Source organism: Bubalus kerabau, chromosome 7, assembly GCF_029407905.1.
Source record: "Bubalus kerabau isolate K-KA32 ecotype Philippines breed swamp buffalo chromosome 7, PCC_UOA_SB_1v2, whole genome shotgun sequence".
Classification (NCBI taxonomy): Eukaryota; Metazoa; Chordata; class Mammalia; order Artiodactyla; family Bovidae; genus Bubalus; species Bubalus kerabau.
In genome coordinates, this window is record NC_073630.1 from 77,115,644 (window position 1) to 77,139,784 (window position 24,141).

The 24,141-nt window shown below is 39.0% G+C and overlaps 1 pseudogene; it reads right to left on the reverse strand.

Moving 5' to 3' along the window:
• Positions 1–493: 493 nt before the first annotated feature.
• The window catches only part of LOC129657081 (mothers against decapentaplegic homolog 2-like), a 47,183-nt pseudogene continuing 23,535 nt past the window's right edge, over positions 494–24,141 (reverse strand).

Here is a 24,141-nt window from a genome sequence, read left to right on the forward strand (position 1 = left end):
CTTTCACTAAATCACACTCCCTTTCTTAGCGTGACTTTGGAGTGTTGGTGTGCCAAAAGATCCACTAGCTTCCACTGAATAGGAGAGAAAGTGGCAAAAAAATGTGAGAAAGGAGGGAACCTTATATTTCCACCCCTACATCCTTATGAATCTCTTTAATATTTATCCCATTCCTGAATATTCACTTTGATCAACTCATTTAAAAGAGATTCCCCTTTATTTTTTTTTCCATAAAGTTTCCTTATAATGAGATTTAGCAGTAAGTAAACAAACACAGAAAGAATGAATATTTAAGACCCACTGAACACATGAAGGTCAAGGATTTCAAAAGTTAATCCACTTTTCTTCCCCCAAGAGTTTATTTTTGGTAAAAGGCAGAAAACTTAGTTTTTCTACAAGGGAAATCTGCTTCTAAATGATAATTTGAAAATCTTGATATATATTCTATATTAAAAAAGACACACAAAAATAACAAAAAAGTGCGAATAACAGATTAGGTACTGTAACTTTATAAAGGCTTGCCTAAATCAAGAAGCAGCACACACACACCCCTAATGTATGCAAACTAAAGATGTATATAAACAGCACAATACTGTGATACTGGATCATGATACATTACCTGTACACATAACTACTACTGTTATTAATAAACCTTTGGGACAGTCAGTTTTATGCCCAACAAGACATCAGTAAGTCTTTAAAATCTTTCTTCCTCCTTTACGGGAGAGTATTTCTAGACATTAGTTTTCCCATCTAATATTCGAACATAGGAAACCAATTCCACAAGGTGCTTTAATTGATGAGACCTCAAGTGCTGTTTTCTCTTGAATTTTTGGATAGTAAACAGTCCACGGGGATCACACACAAATACTATGACAGAAGAGTTGGTACATTAAGTCTTTTGATAGGACTTGATTGGTGATGAAGCTTTATGACATGCTTGAGCAACGCACAGAAGGGGATCCCATCTGAGTTAATGCTTTGTCCAACCACTGTAGAGGTCCATTCAGATGAAGTTCAATCCAGCAAGGAGTGCTTGTTACCGTCTGCCTTCGGTATTCTGCTCCCCACTCTTTCACAAAACTCATTCTTATGGTGCACATTCTAGATAGCTGATACACGGCTTCAAAACCCTGATTAACGGACTGAGCCAGCAGAGTAGCAAGTTCCTGGTTGTTGAAGATCTTCAGATTACAGCCTGGTGGAGTTTTACACACTGTTGCAGGGTGCCAGCCGTATCTCTGATTACAGTTGGGGCTCTGCACAAAGATTGCACTATTACTTAGGCACTTAGCAAAAACTTCCCCACCTTTGTAATATAAGCGCACTCCTCTTCCTATGTCTTCTTGTCGTTTCTACCGTAGCATTTCTGTTTACGTTGGAGAGTAAACCTAGGCAGAACCTCTCAGCATTTGATGGATCTGTGAAGCCATCTACGGTGAGCGAGGGCTGTGAGGCATGGAAGGTCTCTCCAATCCTCTGGTTTAATTCATAATATGCTATTGAACACCAACACGCAGGCTCTGAGTAAGTAACTGGCTGCAAGTCCAAACTATAATTAACAGGGGAAAGAGTAGTAGGAGATAATTCTGCTGGAGATCCTGTATCCATACTTTGGTTCAACTGTTGATCACTTGTTTCTCCATCTTCACTGATATATCCAGGAGGTGGCGTTTCTGGGATATAATTACTCTGTGGCTCAATTCCTGCTGGGAAGTTAGTGGTTTTCTGGAATGGAGTGGGTATAGTCATCCAGAGGGGGCAGTTCTGTTGGGATCTCAGGGTGCCGGGGCACCAGCATGGGGGCAAAACTGGTGTCTCAACTCTCTGGTAGTGGTAAGGGTTTACACATACTTCATCCTTTTTAAGATTAAAAGCATATTCGCAGTTTTCAATTGCTTTGAGTTCATGATGACTGACTGTGAAGATCAGGCCAGTGCCATAACCGGCAATATGTTACATGAGGCAGGCTTTTCGATGGGACACCTGAAGATGGCCATCTAGAGACCTGGTTTGTTCAGAGAAGCTGTAAAGGCCTGTTGTATCCCACTGATCTATCTTATGTGGTGTACTCAGTCTCCAAATTTCAGAGCAAGTGCTCTGCTGTAGAAGACTTGACCAAACTCGAACATGGCTCCTAGCGAGAGTCCTCTTTAATAGAGAGAAAAACAGGGATTAGGAGGAGTCCATGGTGAAACATGAAAGCTGAAATGTAGGAGGGTCAACAGTGTGGGCTTTGATTTTTGGCAGATCTTGTGTTAAGCATAGGCTCTGCAATGTACTGGTTGTGTCACCTTGATTTCTGAGATATCAGATCAGATCAGTCGCTCAGTCGTGTCTTACTCTTTGCGACCCCAGGAATCGCAGCACGCCAGGCCTTTGAGCCAACTCCCGGAGTTCACTCAGACTCACGTCCATCGAGTCAGTGATGCCATCCAGCCATCTCATCCTCTGTCGTCCCCTTCTCCTCCTGCCCCCAATCCCTCCCAGCATTAGAGTCTTTTCCAATGAGTCAACTCTTCACATGAGGTGGCCAAAGTAGTGGAGTTTCAGCTTCAGCATCACTCCTTCCAAAGATATCTCAGGGCTGATCTTCTTCAGAATGGACTGGTTGGATCTCCTTGCAGTCCAAGGGACTCTCAAGAGTCTTCTCCAACACCACAGTTCCAAAGCATCAATTCTTCGGCGCTCAGCCTTCTTCACAGTCCAATTCTCACATCCATACATGACCACAGGAAAAACCATAGCCTTGACTAGACGAACCTTTGCTGGCAAAGTAATGTCTCTGCTTTTCAATATGCTGTCTAGGTTGGTCATAACATTCCTTCCAAGGAGTAAAAGCGTCTTTTAATTTCATGGCTGCAGTTACCATCTGCAGTGATTTTGGAGTCCAGAAAAATAAAGTCTGACACTGTTTCCACTGTTTCCCCATCTATTTCCCATGAAGTGATGGGACTGGATGCCATGATCTTCGTTTTCTGAATGTTGAGTTTTAAGCCAACTTTTTCACTCTCCACTTTCCCTTTCATCAAGAGGCTTTTGAGTTCCTCTTCACTTTCTGCCATAAGGGTGGTGTCATCTGCGTATCTGAGGTTATTGCTATTTCTCCCGGCAATCTTGATTCCAGCTTGTGTTTCTTCCAGTCCAGCGTTTCTCATGATGTACTCTGCATTTAAGTTAAATAAACAGGTGACAATATACAGCCTTGATGTACTCCTTTTCCTACTTGGAACCAGTCTGTTGTTCCATGTCCAGTTCTAACTGTTGCTTCCTGACCTGCATACAGATTTCTCAAGAGGCAGGTCAGGTGGTCTGGTATTCCCATCTCTTTCAGAACGTTCCACAGTTTATTGTGATCCACACAGTCAAAGGCTTTGGCATAGTCAATAAAGCAGAAATAGATGTTTTTCTGGAACTCTCTTGCTTTTCAATGATCCAGCAGATGTTGGCAATTTGATCTCTGGTTCCTCTGCCTTTTCTAAAACCAGCTTGAACATCAGGAAGTTCATTTTTCACATATTGCTGAAGCCTGGCTTGGAGAATTTTGAGCATTACTTTACTAGTGTGTGAAATGAGTGCAATTGTGTGGTAGTTTGAGCATTCTTTGGCATTGCCTTTCTTTGGGATTGGAACAAAAACTGACCTTTTCCAGTCCTGTGGCCACTGCTGAGTTTTCCAAATTTGCTGGCATATTGAGTGCAGCACTTTCACAGCATCATCTTTCAGGATGATGAAAAATATAATTATAGAAAACTATATCTCTGAGATATAGTTTTCTATAATTATATTTGGACACTGTATAGCACAGTGGCTCTAATGGACATTTATTCCAGCATCTATTTCTTGGAAGTAGGCTTGACATCACCCCCAGCTCTATGCATGGACATAGGCAATCATAGCCCTTGCCACAGAAATTGGTTCAGTGGTAAGCAAAGACCTAGGCCATTCAGTGCATGGCATTGCACTGAACTCTGGTCCACTGTGATTGCTCCAATCAGGTGAAGTACATGTCAAGTACAAGGTAGGCACTGTCACTTACTCTGAATGGTATAGTGTGTAGGTGATGAGTTTTGGAATCTGTAACACTTTATTTCACTGCTATAGAGGATGGCAGTCTGCAGATAAAGCTAGTATACAGAGGTTGAAAGGGCAAAGTGAATGACAAGAGAGATTGAACTTGACTATGTCGTTCCAAAACATGCTCTTGCACTAGAATTTCTAGTTACTTGGGTTTAAAGTTTCCCTTTCGTTTAATGCAAATCAAACTGTGTTTTTATTAATTTCAAAATAAAGAATCCAAATTCACAAGTGCATTATAAATGTATCATGTCTGACATATCTGTCAGATTATTGTTGTTCATTTGCTAAGTTGTGTCCAACTCTTTGTAACCCCATTGACAGTAGCATGCTAGGCTTCCCTGTCCTTCACTCACTCTTGGAGTTTGCTCAGACTCATGTCCATTGAGTCAGTAATGTTATCTATCTCCTCTGCCGTCCCCTTCTCCTCTTGCCCTCAATCTTTTCCAGCATCAGAGTCTTCAAGTGATATGGAAGAAAATACAGAAAACAGGAGAGAAAACTTTGCAATGGGGTGCTGAGTAACTCAGCTGAAATTAGGCAGACTGACAGAGAAAGCAACCCTCAGGCAGAGACCAAAAGGAGGCAAGGGAGCAAGTTATAAGACCATCTGGGAGAAGCATGTTTTGGCAGAAGCAAGAGCAAATGCAAAGGCCCTGAGGCAGGGCTCTGCCTGGTATGTTCTAAAAACAGTAAGGAGGCCAGCATGACTAGACTGTGGGGAACAGATGGAGAGTAGAAGATAAGGTCAGAAAGATAATGTGAAGTAGGTAGATTACAAATGATCTTGAGGCCATTATAATGATTTTGGCTAACTCTCAGTTAGAAAGGAAGCCATTGGAAGATTTTAGGCAGAGAAATGAGATGACCTGACATATTCTAAAAGGATCATATGGTTATTTGTCTGAATATAGACTTGATGGGGATATATGCTAGTGGCAGGCAGAGGAATGGCAGAGCTGGAAAACCAGTTAGGAGGCAGTTGCAGTAATCTAGGGCAGCGGGGATGGCTCTTAGGCCAGGGTGGTGAAGGGGACATGCTGAGAAGTGGTCAAGATCTGATCATAGTTTGGAAGCAAAATCTAGATGATTCACTCTGTTGGATTCAATGTGTGGTGTGAGATTAATGGGAGTCAAGGATGACACAAAAGAAAATAATACTTTTTATGTGGTGGGGCTGTTATGATTAATGAAATAATTTATAAAGACCAGGTATATAGTAGGCTGTTGAATGCTAGTTATAAAATAGTAATGAATACTTACTTGCATTGTATAAGATATTGACAACCCTATAGTAATAAAAGTAATAGCAATATATTTGATAATAAATAGGCTTTGTAAATTGATTCATGATTTGTAAGGTCTTTTCACATGTCTTGTCCTTTAAGCCTTAGAAAATCCTGAGATAGGTACATTTATTCCTATTTTGTAGAGGTAAAAAACAGGGATGAGATGGGTCAAGTAGTTTTGGTCATTATTCCATTGAAATGGTTACCTCTTTTCAAACCTGGGTCTTATGGCCCCAAATACAGTTCTCCTTTCACTATAATATTCTGTCCACCTTTCTGTTCAAAAGTGCCATTTTTGAGTTCACTTCTAGGACAGATTATAGATTGAGAGCAATTCATATTTTTTTCTTAATTTTTCTTATTGTGACATACCTCATAGAGCAAAGTAGGAGCTTTTACTTGTGTAAATGTAGAGAAATAATCATAGTAAATAACTACTGGATTGGTTAACACCAATTGCCATACATTAGTATTACTTGCATGACTATATGAAGTATGTCAAGTAAGTTTTATAGAAACTCTCTGAAGCAGTGTATCAACCAGGGTCCAATAAGAAGACAGTAATCCCACCAGTAATGTAATATAAAGAATTATTAAACAGTAAGAGGTGATTACCTACTAGAAAGAGTAAGAGACATCAAAAAATGCAGGGAAAGGAAATATAGAAAGCGGCTACTAGGGCTGAGGAAGTATAAACAGGAAGAAACTAGGAATGTGGAAGAGGGATCCTCACTGAGGCTAAGATTTAGAACTCAGACCAGAATGAAACACACAATTTGTAGGCCCCATGCAAAATGTCCATTCAGGTATGACCTAAATCAAATCACTTATGATTATATAGTGGGGGTGACAAATAGATTCAAGTGATTAGATCTGTTAGACAGAGGCCTGAAGAACTATGGAAAGAGGTTCATGACATTGTACAGGAGGCAGGAATCAAGACCAAACCCAAGTAAAGGAAATGCAAAAAGGCAGAATGGTTGTCTGAGGGGACCTTACAAATAGCTGTGAATAGAAGAGAAGTGAAAGGCAAAGGAGAAAAGGAAAGATATACTGATTTGAATGCAGAGTTCCAAAGGATAGCAAGGAGAGATAAGAAAGCCTTCTTCAGTGATCAATGCAAAGAAATCAGTTCAGTTCAGTTCAGTTATTCAGTCATGTCCAACTCTTTGTGAACCCATGAATCGCAGTACACCAGCCTCCCTGTCCATCACCAACTCCCAGAGTCCACGCAACCCCATGTCTATTGAGTCAGTGATGCCATCCAGACATCTGTTGTCCCCTTCTCCTCCTACCCTCAATCTTTCCCAGCATCAGAGTCTTTTCCAATGAGTCAGTTAATTGCATCAGGTGGCCAAAGTACTGGAGTTTCAGCTTCAACATCAGTCCTTCCAATGAACACCTAGGACTGATCTCCTTTAGGATGGACTGATTGGATCTCCTTGCAGTCCAAGGACTCTCAAGAGTCTTATCCAACACCACAGTTCAAAAGCATCAATTCTTCAGTGCTTAACTTTCTTTATAGTCCAACTCTCACATCCATACATGACTATTGGAAAAACCATAGCCTTGACTAGACAGACCTTTGTTGGCAAAGTAATGTTTCTGCTTTTTAATATGCTGTCTAGGTTGGTCATAACTTTCCTTCCAAGGAGCAAGCATCCAAAGAAATAGAGGAAAACAATAGAATGGGAAAAACTAGAGATCTCTTCAAGAAAAGTAGAGATACCAAAGGATCCTTTCATGCAAATATAGGCACAATAAAGGCCAGAAATGGTATGGACCTAACAGAAGCAGAAGATATTAAGAAAAGGTGGCAAGAATACACAGAAGAACTATACAAAAAAAGATCTTCACAACCCAGATAATGACGATGGTGTGATCACTCACCTAGAGCCAGACATCCTAGATGTGAAGTCAAGTGGGCCTTAGGAAGCATCACTATGGACAAAGCTAGTGGAGGTGATGGAATTCCAGTTGAGCTATTTCAAATCCTGAAAGATGATGCTGTGAAAGTGCTGCACTCAATATGTCAGCAAATTTGGAAAACTCAGCAGTGGTCACAGGATTGAAAAAGGTCAGTTTTCATCCAATCCCAAAGAAAGTCAATGCCAAAGCATGTTCAAACTACTGTACAACTGAGCTAATTTCACATGCTAGCAAAGTAATGCTCAAAATTCTTCAAGTCAGGCTTCAACAGTACATGAACCCTGAACTTCCAGATGTTCAAGTTAGATTTAGAAAAGGCAGAGGAATCAGAGATCACAGTGCCAACATCTGTTGGGTCATAGGAAAAGTAAGAGAGTTCCAGAAAAACATCTATTTCTGCTTTATTGACTATGCCAAAGCCTTTGACTGTGTGGACCACAAGAAACTCTGGAAAATTCTTAAAGAGATGAGAATGCCAGACCACCTGACCTGCCTCTTGAGAAATCTGTATGCAGGTCAGGAAGCAACAGTTAGAACTGGACATGGAACAACAGACTAGTTCCAAATAGGGAAAGGAGTACGTCAAGGCTGTATATTGTCACCCTGCTTATTTAACTTAAATGCAGAGTACATCATGAGAAATGCTGGGCTGGATAAAGCACAAGCTGGAATCAAGATTGCCAGGAAAATATCAAACACCTCAGATATGCAGATGACACCACCCTTATGGCAGAAAACGAAGAACTAAAGAGCCTCTTGATGAAAGTGAAAGAGGAGAGTGAAAAAGTTGGCTTAAAACTCAACATTCAGAAAACGAAGATCATGGCATCTGGTCCTATCACTTCATGGCAAATAGATGAGGAAACAATGGAAACAGTGAGAGACTTTATTTTGAGGGGGGCTTCCAATATCACTGCAGATGGAGACTGCAGCCATGAAATTAAAAGACACTTTTTCCTTGGAAGAAAAGTTATGACCAACCTAGATAGCATATTAAAAAGCAGAGATATTACTTTGCCAACAAAGGTCCGTCTAGTCAAAGCTATGGTTTTTCCAGGTGTCATGTATGGATGGGAGAGTTGTACTATAAAGAAAGCTGAGTGCAGAAGAGTTGATGCTTTTGAACTGTGGTGTTGGAGAAGACTCTTGAGAGTCCCTTGGACTGCAAGGAAATCCAACCAGTCCATCCTAAAGGAAATCAGTCCTGAATATTCATTGGAAGAACTGATACTGAAGGTGAAACTCTAATACTCTGGCCACCTGATGCGAAGAACTGACTCATTAGAAAAGACCCTGATGCTGAGAAAGATTGAAGGCAGGAGGAGAAGAGGACGACAGAGGATGAGATGGTTGGATGGCATCACTGACTCAGTGGACATGAGTTTGAGTAAATTCTGGGAGCTGGAGATGGACAGGGATGCCTGGAGTGCTGGAGACCATGGGGATGCAAAGAATCAGACATTACTAAGCAACTGAACTGAACTGATGCAAAATGAAAGTTGTTCGGGGCATTTGTTAAAAAATTATTGAGAATTTCAAGATGTTAGCATCAGTGCAACCTTGAAGGTACTCTTGACTATGGGCGGAACTGTCTTAGGAACATGCCAGCTGCTGAAGGGAAACAAACTCTGCAGAGAGTGTGAGCCAGAGTTGGTCTGTAGGAAAAGCCTGCTGAAGACACCTGAGAAAGGTGTGAGTAGGCTGGAATTTATCTATAAGAAATACCCACAGATGTTGGTTTGGATTTAAATATGCCAGAGGTGATCTGCAGTAAGTTGCTTCTGGGGGAGAACCTGCTGGAGAGTGAGTGCCTCTGGGGCCTCCTAAAAACTGCTGGTAACTGTAACATGGGAGGGAGATGCAGCCAGACTGGAATTAGGAATGGAAGCTCCTTTCTCTTGCAGTGACCCTCTCGTGCCCTCTACTGAGAAGCCTGACACTGTGTCAGCTTGGCAGAGGAGAAATGTTTGTATGGCCCATTTGTAGTGTCACAAAGCATGGCAAAGAAAGGAGTATTATAAGGCAATAAAATAACTGGCACAGGCAAGTATTGTGATAATTCTATCGTTACACATGAAAAAACTATTTCAGAAAGTTGGAGTCTCTTAGTTGAAAAGTTATTGGCAATTGTAGACCTCAAGACTATCAGTTTGTTGTGTTTCACCCATTGAATTCATGAGTTTGGCTGCCTTAAGGCGGGTAATCAGAAACAGAGTGGGGTAGAGAGGGCTTGAGGGATAAGCGGCATGGCAGGTAGTCCTGGGAGGCAAGTGCATCACTGAAACACTCACGGAGACTTCTCATAGGAAACAAGTCTCAAGGACAGAGCAACAGGAACATCAAAGGTTTCCTTGCATTGTACTTAAGGACAAGCACATAGTGAGGGAAAGCTCTTTTTTATAGAAGACTTTCAGCTAATACATGAAAAAGGATAGCACAGAATTAAAATAACTTTATTTTACAACCCCTAGTGATATAAGGGTTATAAACAATCTTCACCGATGTCTGCTAATATCAAAAAAGGAAAAACAAACATGTGCTACTTTTTTTTTTTTCATCTCCCAGTCTTCTTTTCTTCTGGAGAATGTCCTCTACCAAAGAGTGAGGTTTTGAACCAAATAAATACATCCATAGGGTCTAGGATTTCCAACACAGGACAGAATCAGAAGGAAACCTGAGGGTGGGAGTAACGGGGACCCAGGCCAAGACAACACTGAACCCACATTGTTAGAGGAATCTTTAGGAGTGGTTTCTTCAAGGAGACAAACCTAACAAAATACCTAATGTGCTTGAAGATGTTGAAAAGAGATTGGCATAATCAAGGACGTGTTTGGATTTGAATTATTGCTAAGTACATAGAAAATTAAACCAATATAAAAATACCAGAAAATCATTTCACTGCAGGGAAAACAAAATGCATTGGAAAAGACAAAATAATCACAGAGTATTATACTGTTTACCTATGAGCAGATACCAGACTGTTGTTTAGTTACCAAATCATGTCAGACTCTTTGTGACCCCATGGACTCTAGCCTGCCAGGCTCCTCTCTCCTTGGGGTTTCCTAGGCAAGAATACTGGAGTGAGTTGTCATTTCCTTCTCTAAAGCATGAACTTCTTGATTGAGGCAACATCACCTATGAAGTATTATCCAAAAAAATCTATTACCTAACTACTAATGGACAGAACATCCAGAGACAGGGGAAAATGTTAAAGGAAACTGCTAGCATAAAGTCAGAAAGCCCAGAGCGTGTAAACTACAGGACAAATGATCAAGATTTTCCAATAAATGAATTAAAAATAAAGGACATAGAGGAAGAACCTGGAAATCAGAAACTTCAGAGGCACACAAACAAGTGCAGTAAATGGGTCTTCTGTAAATTGTTAATTGAATGCTGTTCTGTAGCCGTTAATTGAATGTTGTTGTTCTACTAGTTGAGAGAAAAAAAAAAAAAGGCATTTCTCACTATACTAGAGTCATATAACTCTGTTTTGCAAAATGGAATTTTATGGGAGGATAAATAGGGTTTTTATTATAAAGCACTTAAGCTATATTGTATGTTTATGTTTTTGAGTTATTTTCTTTAATTAAAAAAAAATCAAAGGAAGGAAATTGTCATCTTCACTTTGGAAAGTTTGACAAGAATTTTCCTCTAAAATGACTTAAAAGATTCCTCTCTTTTCACTTCAAAGTGTCCTTGATTCTTAGACTTGCCTAATCTTAGAGGAGCTGACAGAACACAGCATTTAATAAGATTTCATCAGTGTCCAGAAGTGCTGTTTTACCCTAGGTAACTTGAAACAGAAAAGAAAAAAAAATGCATATTTTTCTGTTAATCAAAATGTTTGAAACAAGCTTTTAGGGTATCCTTGGGCTAACAAAGCCCTGTTTCTTTACCTTTTTTTTTTTTTTTTTTTAATAGACATCTCTGAAAACAGGGCAGCTACAAGCCATAGCAACATTAAGAGGCTTCTTTTCTTTCAGATACAATTAAAAAAACAAAACAGAAAAACAACTCTACTCAGGGTACTTGATGGGCCTAGTATAGTTTCTTGCACTTAGTAGGCACATGTGTAGGGTTGCTTGAATTGAATTGTGTTCTTAAGAGACAGCATGGGGTCCTGAAAATAACTGCTTTCTGCTCTGTGTGGTTGTTTAGCCACTAAGTCATGTCTGACTCTTTTGCAACCCCATGAACTGCAGCATTCCAGGCTCCTCTGTCCATGGGATTCCTAGTCTGGTCTGTGACTCACCATCAAATGCTCTTGGGACCTCGCATGAGTTACATCACCTTTCTGGGCCCCAATGTCTTCATCTTCAAAATTATGACAATGAAGTAGAAAAGTGCCATGAGCCTTTCCAACTCTGCATTTGATGGATAAAAAAGATTAACACCATTCCTGCTTCACATGTGGTAAGTTAGTATTGGAGATATTAAAATATGCTTTCTCTGACGTTTCCTCTTTTACCCCATTTTCTTTTCAAGCCTGGGTCAAAAGAGGTTTGCATCAGGTCTGAGTACTTGAGAGAATGAGGATCTTGTGTGGATAAAAGCTGACCAATGATCGTATGTTCATACCCAGATTCCCTGGTGTTCTGATCCTGCCTAAATCTGGCAGAATGTCCATCAGTTCAGTTGCTCAGTCATGTCTGACTTTTTGCTACCCCATGGACTGCAGCATACCAGGCTTCCCTGTCCATTACCAACTCCTGGAACTTGCTCAAACTCATGTCAATTGAGTTGATGAAGCTATCCAAGTATCTCATCCATTCTCCTGTCATCAATCTTTCCCAGCATCAGGGTCTTTTCTGAGTCAGGTCTTCACATAAGGTGGCCAAAGTTTTGGAGCTTCAGCTTCAGCATCAGTCCTTCCAATGAATATGCAGGGTTGATTTCCTTTAGGATTGACTGGTTGGATCTCCTCGCAGTCCAACGGACTCTCAAGAGTCTTCTTTAACACTACACTTCAAAAGCATCAATTCTTCAGCCTTGTTTATAGTCCAACTCTCATATCCATACATGACTACTGGAAAAACCATAGCTTTGACTAGATGGGCCTTTGTCAGCGAAGTCACATCTCTGCTTATTAATATGCTGTCTAGGTTGGTCATAACTTTTCTTCCAAGGAGAAAGTGTCTTTTAATTTCATGGCTGCAGTCACCATCTGCAGTGATGTTTGGAGTCCAAAAAAATAAAGTCTGTCACTGTTTCTATTGTTTCCCCATCTATTTACCATGAAGTGATGGGACCTGATGCCATGATCTTAGTTTTCTCAATGTTGAATTTTAAGCCAGCTTTTTCACTCTCCTCTTTTACTTTCATCAGGAGGCTCTTTAGTTCCTCTTCGCTTTCTGCCATAAGGGTGGTGTCATCTGCATGTCTGAGGTTATTGATATTTCTCCCAGCAATCTTGATTCCAGCTTGTGCTTCATCCAGCCTAGTGTTTCTCATGATGTACTCTGCAGATAAGTTAAATAAGCAGGGTAACAATATACAGCCTTGATGTACTCCTTTCCCTATTTGGAACCACTCTGTTGTTCCATGTCAGTTCTAACTGTTGCTTCTTGAACTGCATACAGATTTCTCAGGAGGCAGTTAAGGTGGTCTGGTATTCCCATCTCTTAAAGAATTTTCCATGGTTTGTTGTGATCTATGCACTGAAAGGTTTTGGCATAGTCAATAAAGCAGAAGTAGATGTTTTTCTATTGCTTTTTCTATGATCCAACAGATGTTGGCAATTTGATCTCTGGTTCCTCTGCCTTTTCTAAATCCAGCTTGAACATCTGAAAGTTCATGGTTCACATACTGTTGAAGCCTAGCTTGGAAAATTTTGAGCATTACTTTGCTATTGTGTGAGATGAGTGCAATTGTGTGGTAGTTTGAATATTCTTTGGCATTGCCTTTCCTTGGGATTGGAATGAAAGCTGACCTTTTCCAGTCCTGTGGCCACTGCTGAGTTTTCCAAATTTGCTGACATATTGAGTGCAGTACTTTCACAGCATCATGTTTTAGGATTTTAAATAATTTAGCTGAAATTCCATTACCTCCACTAGCTTTGTTTGTAATGATGCTTCCTAAGCCCTACCTAGCTTCACACTCCAGGATGTCTGGCTCTAAGTGAGTGGGCACACCATCATGGTTATCTGGGTCATGAAGATTTTTCTCGTAGAATTCTTCTGTGTATTCTTGTCACCTCTTCTTAATATCTTCTGATTCTGCTAAAATAAAATGGAGGGGAGTGAGAAATCCCTGAGTGACTGTATTTTCCCTTGAGCCACTGGATAGAAATGAAAGCAAATACTAACAAGGTAAAATAAAATTATATTTAATTTAATTTATTTATTTATTAATATATTATATTTATATATCCACTGTATATATTATTCAAAACATTCATTTTAACTGTTTTTTTCTTTGCATCAGCTGGTTGTTTTGGTGTCCTATAAAGACAGTCTTAAATTATATAAGAAAAGAGGTTTGACATTTCTGTCACATAAAATGTTATGGACTGAATCATGTCCTCCACAATCTCCATGTTCAAGTCAAATCCCCAGTGTGACCGTATTTGGAGATAGGGCTTGTGAGGAGGTGATAAAGCTTAAGTGAGGTCATAGCATGGGGACCAATCTGACCACACAATTCTCCCTCTCTCTCTGCTATATGAAAACTCAGCAAGATGGCCATCTGCAAGCCAGGAAGAGAGATCTCACCAGAAGTGGATAATGCTGGCACTCTAGTTTCTAGAACTCACAGCCTCCAGAATTGTGAAAAAATAAATGTTAAATCTGTGGTGTTTTGTCATGGTGGTCTGAGCAGGCTAACAAATAAAGCCTTAGGAAAATCAACGCAGATGGATCTATAGTGAACTTTGTTGACATCAGAATGTCCTCAGAGGTAGGCTGTGGCAAGATACCGGAAGAGGTCCGTTTTCATTCCAATCCCAAAGAAAATCAATGTCAAAGAATGTTCAAACTACTGCACAACTGAGCTAATTTCACATGCTAGCAAGGTAATGCTCAAAACCCTTCAAGCTAGGCTTCAGCAGTATGTGAGCCAAGAACTTTCAGATGTACAAGCTGGATTTAGAAAAGGTAAAGGAACCAGAGATCAAATTGCCAGCATCTGTTGGATCATAGAAAAAGCAAGGGAATTCTGCTGCACTGACTACTCGAAACCTTTGACTCTGTGGATCACAACAAACTGTGGAAAATTCTTACAGAGAAGGGAATATCAAACCAACCTACCTATCTCCTGAGAAACCTGTGTTCTGTCGAGAAGCAACAGACTGGTTCAAAACAGGGAAAGGGATATGTCAAGGCTGTATATTGTCACGCTGCTTATTTAACTTTTCTGTAGAGTACCTCATGTGAAATGCTGGGTTGGATGACTCACAAGCTGGAGTCTAGATTGCCAGGAGAAATATCAATAACCTCAGATATGCCGATGAACAACTCTAATGGCAGAAAGTGAAAGGAACTAAATAGCTTCTTGATGAAGGTGAAAGAGGAGAGTGAAAAGGCTGACTTAAAACTCAATATTGAAAAACTAAGATCATGGCATCCAGTCCCAGCACTTCATTGCAAATAGAAGGGGAAAAAGTGGTAGCAATGACAGATTTTATTTTCTTGGGCTCCAAAATCAATGTGGACAGTGATCACAGCCGTGGAATTAAAAGACGCTTACTCCTTGGAAGAAAAGCTATGACAAAACTAGACAGCATATTAAAAAGCAGAGACATCACTTTGCCCTTAAAGGTCTGTTTATTTAAAGCTAGTGTTTTTCCAGTAGCCCTGTACAGATGTGAGAATTGGATGATAAAGAAGGCTGAGCACTGAAGACTTCATACTGTTGAACTGTGGTGCTGAACAAGATTCTTGAGAGTCCCTTGGACTGCAAGGAGATCAAACCAGTCAACTCTAAAGCAATTCAACCTTGAATATTCATTGGAAGGATTGATGCTGAAGCTGAAGCTCCAATCCTTTGGCCACCTGATTCGAAGAGCCAACTCATTGGAAAAGACCCTGATTCTGGGAATGATTGAGGGCTAGAAGAGAAGAGGGTGACAGAGGATGAGATGATTGGATGGCATCATCAACTCAATGGACATAAGTTTGAGAAAACTCTGGGAGAGAGTGAAGGGCAGGGAAGTCTGGCATGCTGCAGTCCATGGGGTCACAAAGAGTTGGACCCACCTTAGGTACTGAATGACAACAAGAATCAATTATTTGAGATAATTAAAGATAAAACTCAAGCTATGATCAGCTTTCCCCAGGTGAATGAAATCAGAGTAGAAAGCTACCTGAAGAGTTGGTAATTAGATCTAATGGACTGTAAGTGAAATCTTAAGTGTTTAGTGCCATTGATTTTATTCTTAACCTCTTCTCTCTTATTTAGAACCTGTGAATTTTATGCTGACAAAGGGGCAAAACTGAAGAAAAGTGGGAGTAAGTGGTGCTTGTACAGAGATTTTGTGGGGATTTCTGGCTACCCAGTTACAAACCAAGGAGCACCCCCTTCATTCCTTCTAGAGAACAGAAATCTCTCCATTAAAATTTCTCCACTCAATCCCTGCCAGCAGCACACAACCTATCTTATCATAAATAGAAATCAAGAAACATCTACTAGATTTTAAAGCAGGAGACCCTCCTCTATCTTTGATCACTTCTTTTACTTACAAAGGGGCTTCCCTGGTGGCTCAGATGGTAAAGAATCTGCCTGCAAAGCGGGAGACTTGGGTTCAATCCCTGGGTTGGGAAGATCCCCTGGAGAAGGAAATGGCAACCCACTCCAGTATTCTGGCCTGAAGACTCCCACGGACAGACAATTGTGGCTAAATCAACCACAGAATTTTGAAAGGTCACTTGAATTTTGCTTGAATTATTGGAATATTTGTTTTCTATCTTTGTGTTTGTTAGCATATACATCTCTTTCAGCTAGCTTGTTTAGATTGTATTGAAATTTATTTTCCCATGAACATACCCAGGACAGAAATTAGCTTCAGAACCTGTAGGCCAATAATATAAGTTGACCTATTTTACTAAAAATCAACTTAAGATGAATTTTTTTAAATTTTATACAATTCATTAAATTTTATTAAATATTAGAATTCTCAACTCATCCAGAATGAATTTAATTTGCATGTAGAAATTTGGTTGTACATAAAACTTGTAGCTACTGGAGATCTGAATTTTCCTTTTTATCTTTATCCAATAAGCAAAATTTAGCCTCACCTTGGTTATATGTTCCTTGTGCTTTACTTGTGATAACCATCATGTCCCCTCTTGATTCTGGTCATCAGAAAGCCCCAGTGAGTGGCAAGGTATCATTTTTTTTCATTGGATCTTTGTCCTCGACCCTTCTCTGTAATACCACAGTTCAGTGCATGTCAATATTTAGATTGAAGTCCTGGAAAGAGCTCCAATTACTTACACTCACTCTTGGGCCTGATTTTCACAGTCCGAACTCCTTGTATGACCTCTATGCCCTGGTATTTCAAAGGAAGATTGGATAGCATGTGATGATGAAGGTTACTAAAAATGACAAATAACTGACCCTTTAATAAGATTTAATAACAGGTTTATTGAGCTGTGAGGTTGTCAGTGGTAATGAGATTTTATTCTCATTTTCTCACATCTCTTTTAATTTACAGCAAATTGGAAAAAAATTGTTTTTAAGGGCTACCAAAAATATGATTCATGGCTTTTGCTCATGGATATGCTAAGTTCATTAAAAAATTATGAAGATGCATAATGCCCAGGGTAAACTGAAGCCTCATAAAACATTTTACTTAAGGTAAAATTGATTTCAAATGTGCTGGGGGAGTGAATATTAGTTAGCCTTAGATTAATTCCCTTTAGCTTGGAGACTAAATGTACGGGGCAAGGTAGTTCTTTAAATTAAAGATGGCATAATTAAAAGTGCAATAAATTGAAAGAATTACTTTATTTGATATAACTCTATGCAGTCTGGTCTCACTGTCTGATTCTGTTATGGCATTGCCAATGAGTGGTGACGACCAGGTACTGATTTTCAACTATATTATTCTTCACTGTAATCACCTTTCATTATAACACTTATCTGAAAGGGTACATCAATCAGAAAATGCCCATTAATTACACTGCTAATGGTCAGCAAGTGAGAGGATTATGCTAGAATGAATAGGGAACGAGCTGTAAGTACCTTTGGGATAGCGCTCTAAGTACAGCAGTGGTACCCTGGGCGATGCTGAATTGGTAGGCAAAGCTGCCAGCCTGGAGCCAGCAGGTAGCATGCATTATTGAGCTTTCATTTACTTGGAAAGCTGCAGGAGCCTGAAGCCCGATATTAACCAATGATACTCAGAGCTTCTCTGGCATGGAAAGGCTTGGGAATGTAGTCCCCTGATAATGCACAGAGAAGAAGATGTTTCTAAATGGCATGGCTTGATTATGCTTTAGGTTTTTGAAGGCTCCCCTTTTCTGTGCCGAAGAAGGATGAAATTTGAAACATAAGCTACAAGCTTTTTATACTTGAATGTAAAGTATGGCAAAGAATAATGATTTTTAGATAAATTGTTTCCAAATATCTAGTGGGTTAATAGGTGCATTTATTTAGTGTACTTGTATATTGATTTTTCTTGAAACAATTTCCATATACTTTAGAACTGTTGCAATGTTTATAAATATGTGAATTTGTCATAGAGTCTTTATGTAGCAATATCTATCTTTGACTCCACTGGTATTGAAATTACACTTCTATTTTTTTTAAAGCTTTATTTAATGTTTAGAAAAATCTCAAAAAAATTTGTCTTGTTCTTGTATGGTGAGATATATTGTTGTTATAGATTTTAATTACTATTGTGTTTAAAAATTAGAGAAAAAAGAAATGAGATAATTTTGACTGACTTTAATATAGAAGTGAGGAGTAAAAAATTTAATGATTGGAGAATGAAGAAAATGGGATGATTATGGACTGTTCACTGGAGAAATTAGGGTATGAATTGATTTTCATGTTTGAAGTAAGGGAGGGGAGAATAGGCAGGAGAGCTGCAAAGACTTTTGAAAGGGAATGAAGTTACTCCTCCTTTATCCATCTTCACTGCTAAAACAAAAGAGAACATTGTGGTGCTGGTCTTGAGTCAGAAGTGGGACCCATAATAAAGAAGGAGCATCCCAAAATGAATAAATGAAGAAACAAATGACTGAAATGGTGATCTTCTTAAATATCACTGCTCTTTACTTGCCTCTTGGCAGAAACACAAGAAACTTAAAATTATTATGCTATGCCAGTTAGGTTTTTAAGAAGTGAAGCGCTTAGTTTTTTCAATTCGTTTCTTTGTATTCTTTACCAAACAAATTTAATTTTATTTTCTTTTTTAAGTTGTATGAATATACAGCTTCTTTGGGGGTATTAAGAAGATAATGCTTTTGCCGCTTGTGGGTGGCAAATACAGGACAAATTAACATTCAATACCTATTACTTGGAAATTAAAACACTATTACATTTTTCAGAATGATTTCTTTTATTACAAAGGTATATTTAATTAGGCATTTAAAAATGAAGTGTTCCTTGAAATTTGGAAGTAATTTTATTATTTCCATAATTCTCTTGCCAAATTAATTAGATACTGTGGGCCAAATGTGTAGTTAAAAATCATCAGATTAATGCAAATGACATTTTATGTATAAAATTAGATAGGAGACTTTTAGAGCTTTTAAAATTTAATCTGAAAGACAATTCTGAAAAAGAGTTCTTTATATCAAAATTAAAGATGTTATTTAAAATTAATTCTAAAGCTAAAGGACAAACATTATTTCAGATTAAATGCTATAGGACAAAGATTAATGGTGAAACTCTTTAATTAGTGGGAAGGAATTGAGTGGAAAATTATTAACTTGTCCCTTCATAAATCTTTAATACTAATTGATTAGTACTTTATATTTAAAGATATAATCACCAGAGTGTAAATAAGAAGTGTAACTCTTTTTTAATAGTGAGCTAAAATATTCCACCAGACATTTGAAAAGCAATGCCTTCTGGAATAATTGGTGTATCCTATTTCTAGGATATTGGAAGTGTTTTATTAGAAAAATTAAATAGTTGTAAACTTTAGAATCATGAAGAAAAAAATAAAATGGCCATGCCACATGACTTGCAGGATCTTAGTTCCTTGAGCAGGGATTGACACTGGGCCTGTGGTACTGAAAGTTCCTCACCCTAACCTCTGGACTGCCAGGGAACTCCCTAGAGTCATTTCTGAAATTTTGAATCTCTCTCTCTCTGCCACAAACATCACACTAGCTATTTCAGAAATACTAAATTTACCTCTATTGTTAAAAAATTTATTTCTTGAACTGTCATTAGGTAGTCATTTAAAAAATTTCCTAAAAATTTGTTTTTAATCTCTTAACCCTTACATTTATTTTATAGAACTGTTAATACACGTACAAACTCATGCTGGTCTAAATGTGGGCATTTTTAAAAAAAGTTGCTTCATTAATAAATATAACCGGGAATAGTTTTCTCACCTTCCATAGTCATAGAGAAGTCTAAAGAATAAGGATGAAATGAAAACTCAGTTAAAGTTTCATTAGCATGTGATCAATTATTTGATGAAAATTTATTAGAATTTCTCTTGAGGTGAGTCCTGGGTAAAAGAAGTACTTTGATAAAATGATTGTGGTAGATGATGACACCCCAAAGGCATGTATAGGTAATAAAGAAATGGTGCCTAATCTTCTGGAAATGAAAGAAAAAGAATAATTTTTGTTTTTCCTGGAAGAAAAATAGAAGACAGCAACAAGTAAGCTATCAGAATGCTGTGTGTTGTATGATGCAGTTAATTCATACAATTCCCCACAAATGCTTGCTATGAGTATATTTCTAGAAGTGAGAAAGTGCTGAGTTTAGCCACACCTGTTGATATGAAGTGAAATAGATTCAGTGTGCATGAAAATAGAAGCCAAGGAAAGGTTCTAGACCTAGAGTTGAAATCTGAGCTACGTGAAATTACACATAGGCCCTTATCCCCAGGTAACTCAGTGGTAAAGAATCCACCTGCTAATTCAGGAGACACAGGTTCGAACCTTGGGTTGGGAAGATTCCTTGGAGGAGGAAATGGCACCCCACTCCATATTCCTGCCAAGAGAATCGCATGGACAGAGGAGTCTGGTGAACTACAGCCCATGAGGTCGCAAAGAGTCAGACTCGACTGAGCAACTGAACGTGCATATGCATTATTATCAGCACAGTAATGAAAAATGTCTGACTCATCATCTTTAGGAACCAGGAATGAGATTGAAGAGGGAAGCTTTCTAAGTTGTCTCTGGCTACCGTAACAAATAGGGGCTTTCCCAGTGGCTCAGCGGTAAAGAATCCACCTGCAATGCAGGAGCTGCAGGAGACCTGGGTTCAATCCCTGGGTGAGGAAGAACCCCTGGAGGAGGGTATGGCAACCCACTCCAGTATTCTTGCCTGGAGAATCCCAAGGTCAGAAGAGACTGGTGAACTACAGTCCACAGGGTTGCAAAGAGTTGGACACAACTGAAGCCACTTAGCATGCACACATGCACACCATAACAAATGTTATAGATTGAATGGCTTAACCGACAGACATTGATTTCTCACAGTTCTGAAGGCTGGGAAGTATGAAGATCAAGGTGTCAACTGATTCAGTTCTTGTTGAAAGTGAAAAGTGAAAGTGTTGCTCACTCAGTAGTGTCTGACTCTGGGAGCCAGTGGACTGTAGCTCACCAGGCTCCTCTGTCCATGGAATTCTCCAGGCAAGAATACTGGAGTGGGTAACCAGTGCCTTCTCCAGGGGATCTTCTTGACCCAGGGATCAAACCTGGGTCTCCTGCATTGCAGGCAGATTCTTTATCATCTTAGCCACCAAGGAAGCCCCAGTTCTTGCTGAGGGCTCTTTTACAAGACCATCATTAAGCTATATTCTCATGTGAAGGAGAGATCATCTTTCAGGTCTTTTCTTAATAGGGCACTAATCTCATTGTACTACACCTTCATGACCTTATTACCTCCCAAAGGCCCTTGCCTCCAAATACCATCACGCTGGGAGTTAAGGCTTCAATATATGAATTTTGACAGGCCACAAATCTTCAGTCCATAGCAGAAGCACTATTTACAGAAGATGGAGAAAAAAAATGACTTCATTGTGATGTATGGAAGAACAGAATTGGACAATGCAGTGGTTCTGAGGATCTCATTTTATAAAAAGCAAAGTTTTTAAATAGATCATTTCCAATAAGAATGTGGCCACTTCTTTGACCCAAATACAGTTATCATTTCTTTCTGTTTTCAGGACTGCTAAAATAGCACTCTTATTAGCAATAATTTATGAGAAGAAGTTCAACCATAGTTGAAAGTGTCAAGTTCATTCAGCCACTCAATAACATTGAATGGTGTGGGTTCAGGGTAACAATATACAGCCTTGACGTACTCCTTGGTATTTTGGTGGACATTTTATTCCATAATATATTTTAATTTTAAGGAAATGTATATATACTGGAGTGGGAGGGTATCCTCAAATATTTTTCTTTCCTTGAAGTGTATGTAATAAAAAAAATTGGAAACCAGTGTTTTAATCAACTTGTATTTTTTGTGACCAGTTAGACACATTTGTGTTTGAACCTATTAATTTTCCTGCCAAGAAATATTTATTGAGTGAATATTGCTGTGTGCCAGACAGTCACAGTGCCAGACAAGGAGGATAAGGTGATGATCAAACATATATGGGCCCTTGTCTTTACCAAACCTATATTCTAGAAGGAAAAGTAGACAAGAATGAGAAGAGTTATATAAGCATAGTGACAGTTGTGAGTGGGTAAGTCTTATGGGGAAAAAAGAAAGCAAGTAAAAAGTTGAGAATAGAGAATAAAGACGGTGAGGTGGTGTATTTATTTACAGGTGATCAGGAAAAATCTGTGAGGTGGTGTTATCTAAGATGAAACTAATAGTCAAGTGCAGGATAAGGGTCAGAAGAGAATTCCAGGCAGTTATGCAGAGGTTTGCTTGCTAAGTCACTACAGTTGTGTGTGACTCTTTGTGACTCTATGGAGTGTGGCTCCCCAGGCTCCTCTGCCCATGGGGATTCTCCAGGCAAGAATACTGGAGTTGGTTGCCATGCCCTTCTCCATGGGATCCTCCCGACCCAGGGATCGAATCCGTGTCTCCTGTGGCTCCCACATTGCAGGCAGATTCTTTACTGCTGAGCCACCAGGGAAGTCCTACACATAGGCATATTCTTGGGACTAAGACCAGTGTGACCAAGACTACATGACTGAGGGTGAAAATGGTACATTTGTGGTTACAGGAGCATACAGGTATAAGATCATGCAGAACCACAAAGACAGAGGTTGTCAAATTACTGCCCCTGGGACAAGTTTTGCTAGTTCATTATAAGTACAGTTTAACTGAAACATAGCCATGCTCATTCCTTTTTATATTTTAATAGTTACTTTCATGCTACAAGGCAGAGTTGAATAGTTGTGAAGGAAACTGTATAGCCCACAAAACCCATAATATTTAATCACTGGATCTTTACAGAAAAAATTTGTCTATTTCTGATATAGAACATGGAGACATTCTGGATTTCAACCTAAGAAAAATGTATAAGCAATTAGTGGGTTTTAAGCAGAAAAATATGACTACTCTGGTTTATATCTTAAGAATATCCCTCTGATAAATGAGTGAAGAATGGATCAGAGAGGATAAGTATGGAATTAGAGCTGTTTTAGGACACATTAATTGTAGCCCTGATAAGAGATGATTGTGGCTAGTCAGTCCAACAGTGGAATATACAAGACTTACTTTTGACTTAGATATGAAGGCCTGAAGGAAAGAGTAGAGCCAAGGGTGGTTCCTAAGGTCTTGGTTTAAATAACTGAAAGTTGGTTTGGCTTTCTACTGATATCGGAGAAAATGGGTTTGGTTGGGGTGTATGGAAACAAATTTTGGAAGAAAAAAATAAAGAGTTTTCTGTTTGTTGTAAGAGTTTGAGATGTCAAGAAAGAAGTCAAATAGAGGAATCCAGAACTTAGAGGAGTGGTCTGGGAAGATGACATAAGTTTGGGAATCATACACATGATAATTCTAATTTATACATTTGGCATTTAATGGCATATCACTTAGAGAAAGTGCATAGAGAACAAAATAAGCACACAAAGCACTACTGAGGTATCTCAGAACTTAGAAGTCAGAGGAAGAGCATAACTGAGCCAAGGAAAGTGAGGGGAAGCAGTGGAGATGGGTGACTAATCAGTATGTCACTGAGGTTTAGACAAGAAAATAGTATTTTTAGCGTGGAGTGGTCAACCTTGTTGAAAGCTTCTGAGAAATCAAGTGAGATAAGAGAAAAAAAAACATTCCCATTGAATTTGGCAACATGGATTTACCCTCCATAGAGGTCCTTGGAAACTTGCCTGAAAGATTTCCCATGAAATGAGAGGCAGAAACCGGTTTGTAGAGGACCTCAAGGTAAATAGGAAGTGAGGAAGTTTGGGAACTCTTTAAAGAGAGACCATTGAGGAAGTCTGACCATGGATGTGAGCAAAGTGAGGCCATATCTAAACCAATATATGGGGCTTAAAAATTATTTTTAAGTTATTTAATTATATATTATTAAATATGGGAATTAAAGTTATATATTATGGATTATTTATTTAAAAAATAGTGGCAGCTACCACAGCATATTTGAAAACAATGGAAATACAACAGTAGAAATAAAAAGATTTACAATATAGGAGATTGGAGATTAAACCATGGGTAAAGGCTTTGTGAAGAAAAGAAGGAACTGGTGCTCAAGCACATGGAATGAATTGAAGAGAGACTCTGTAATTGGAGAGAATAGAAG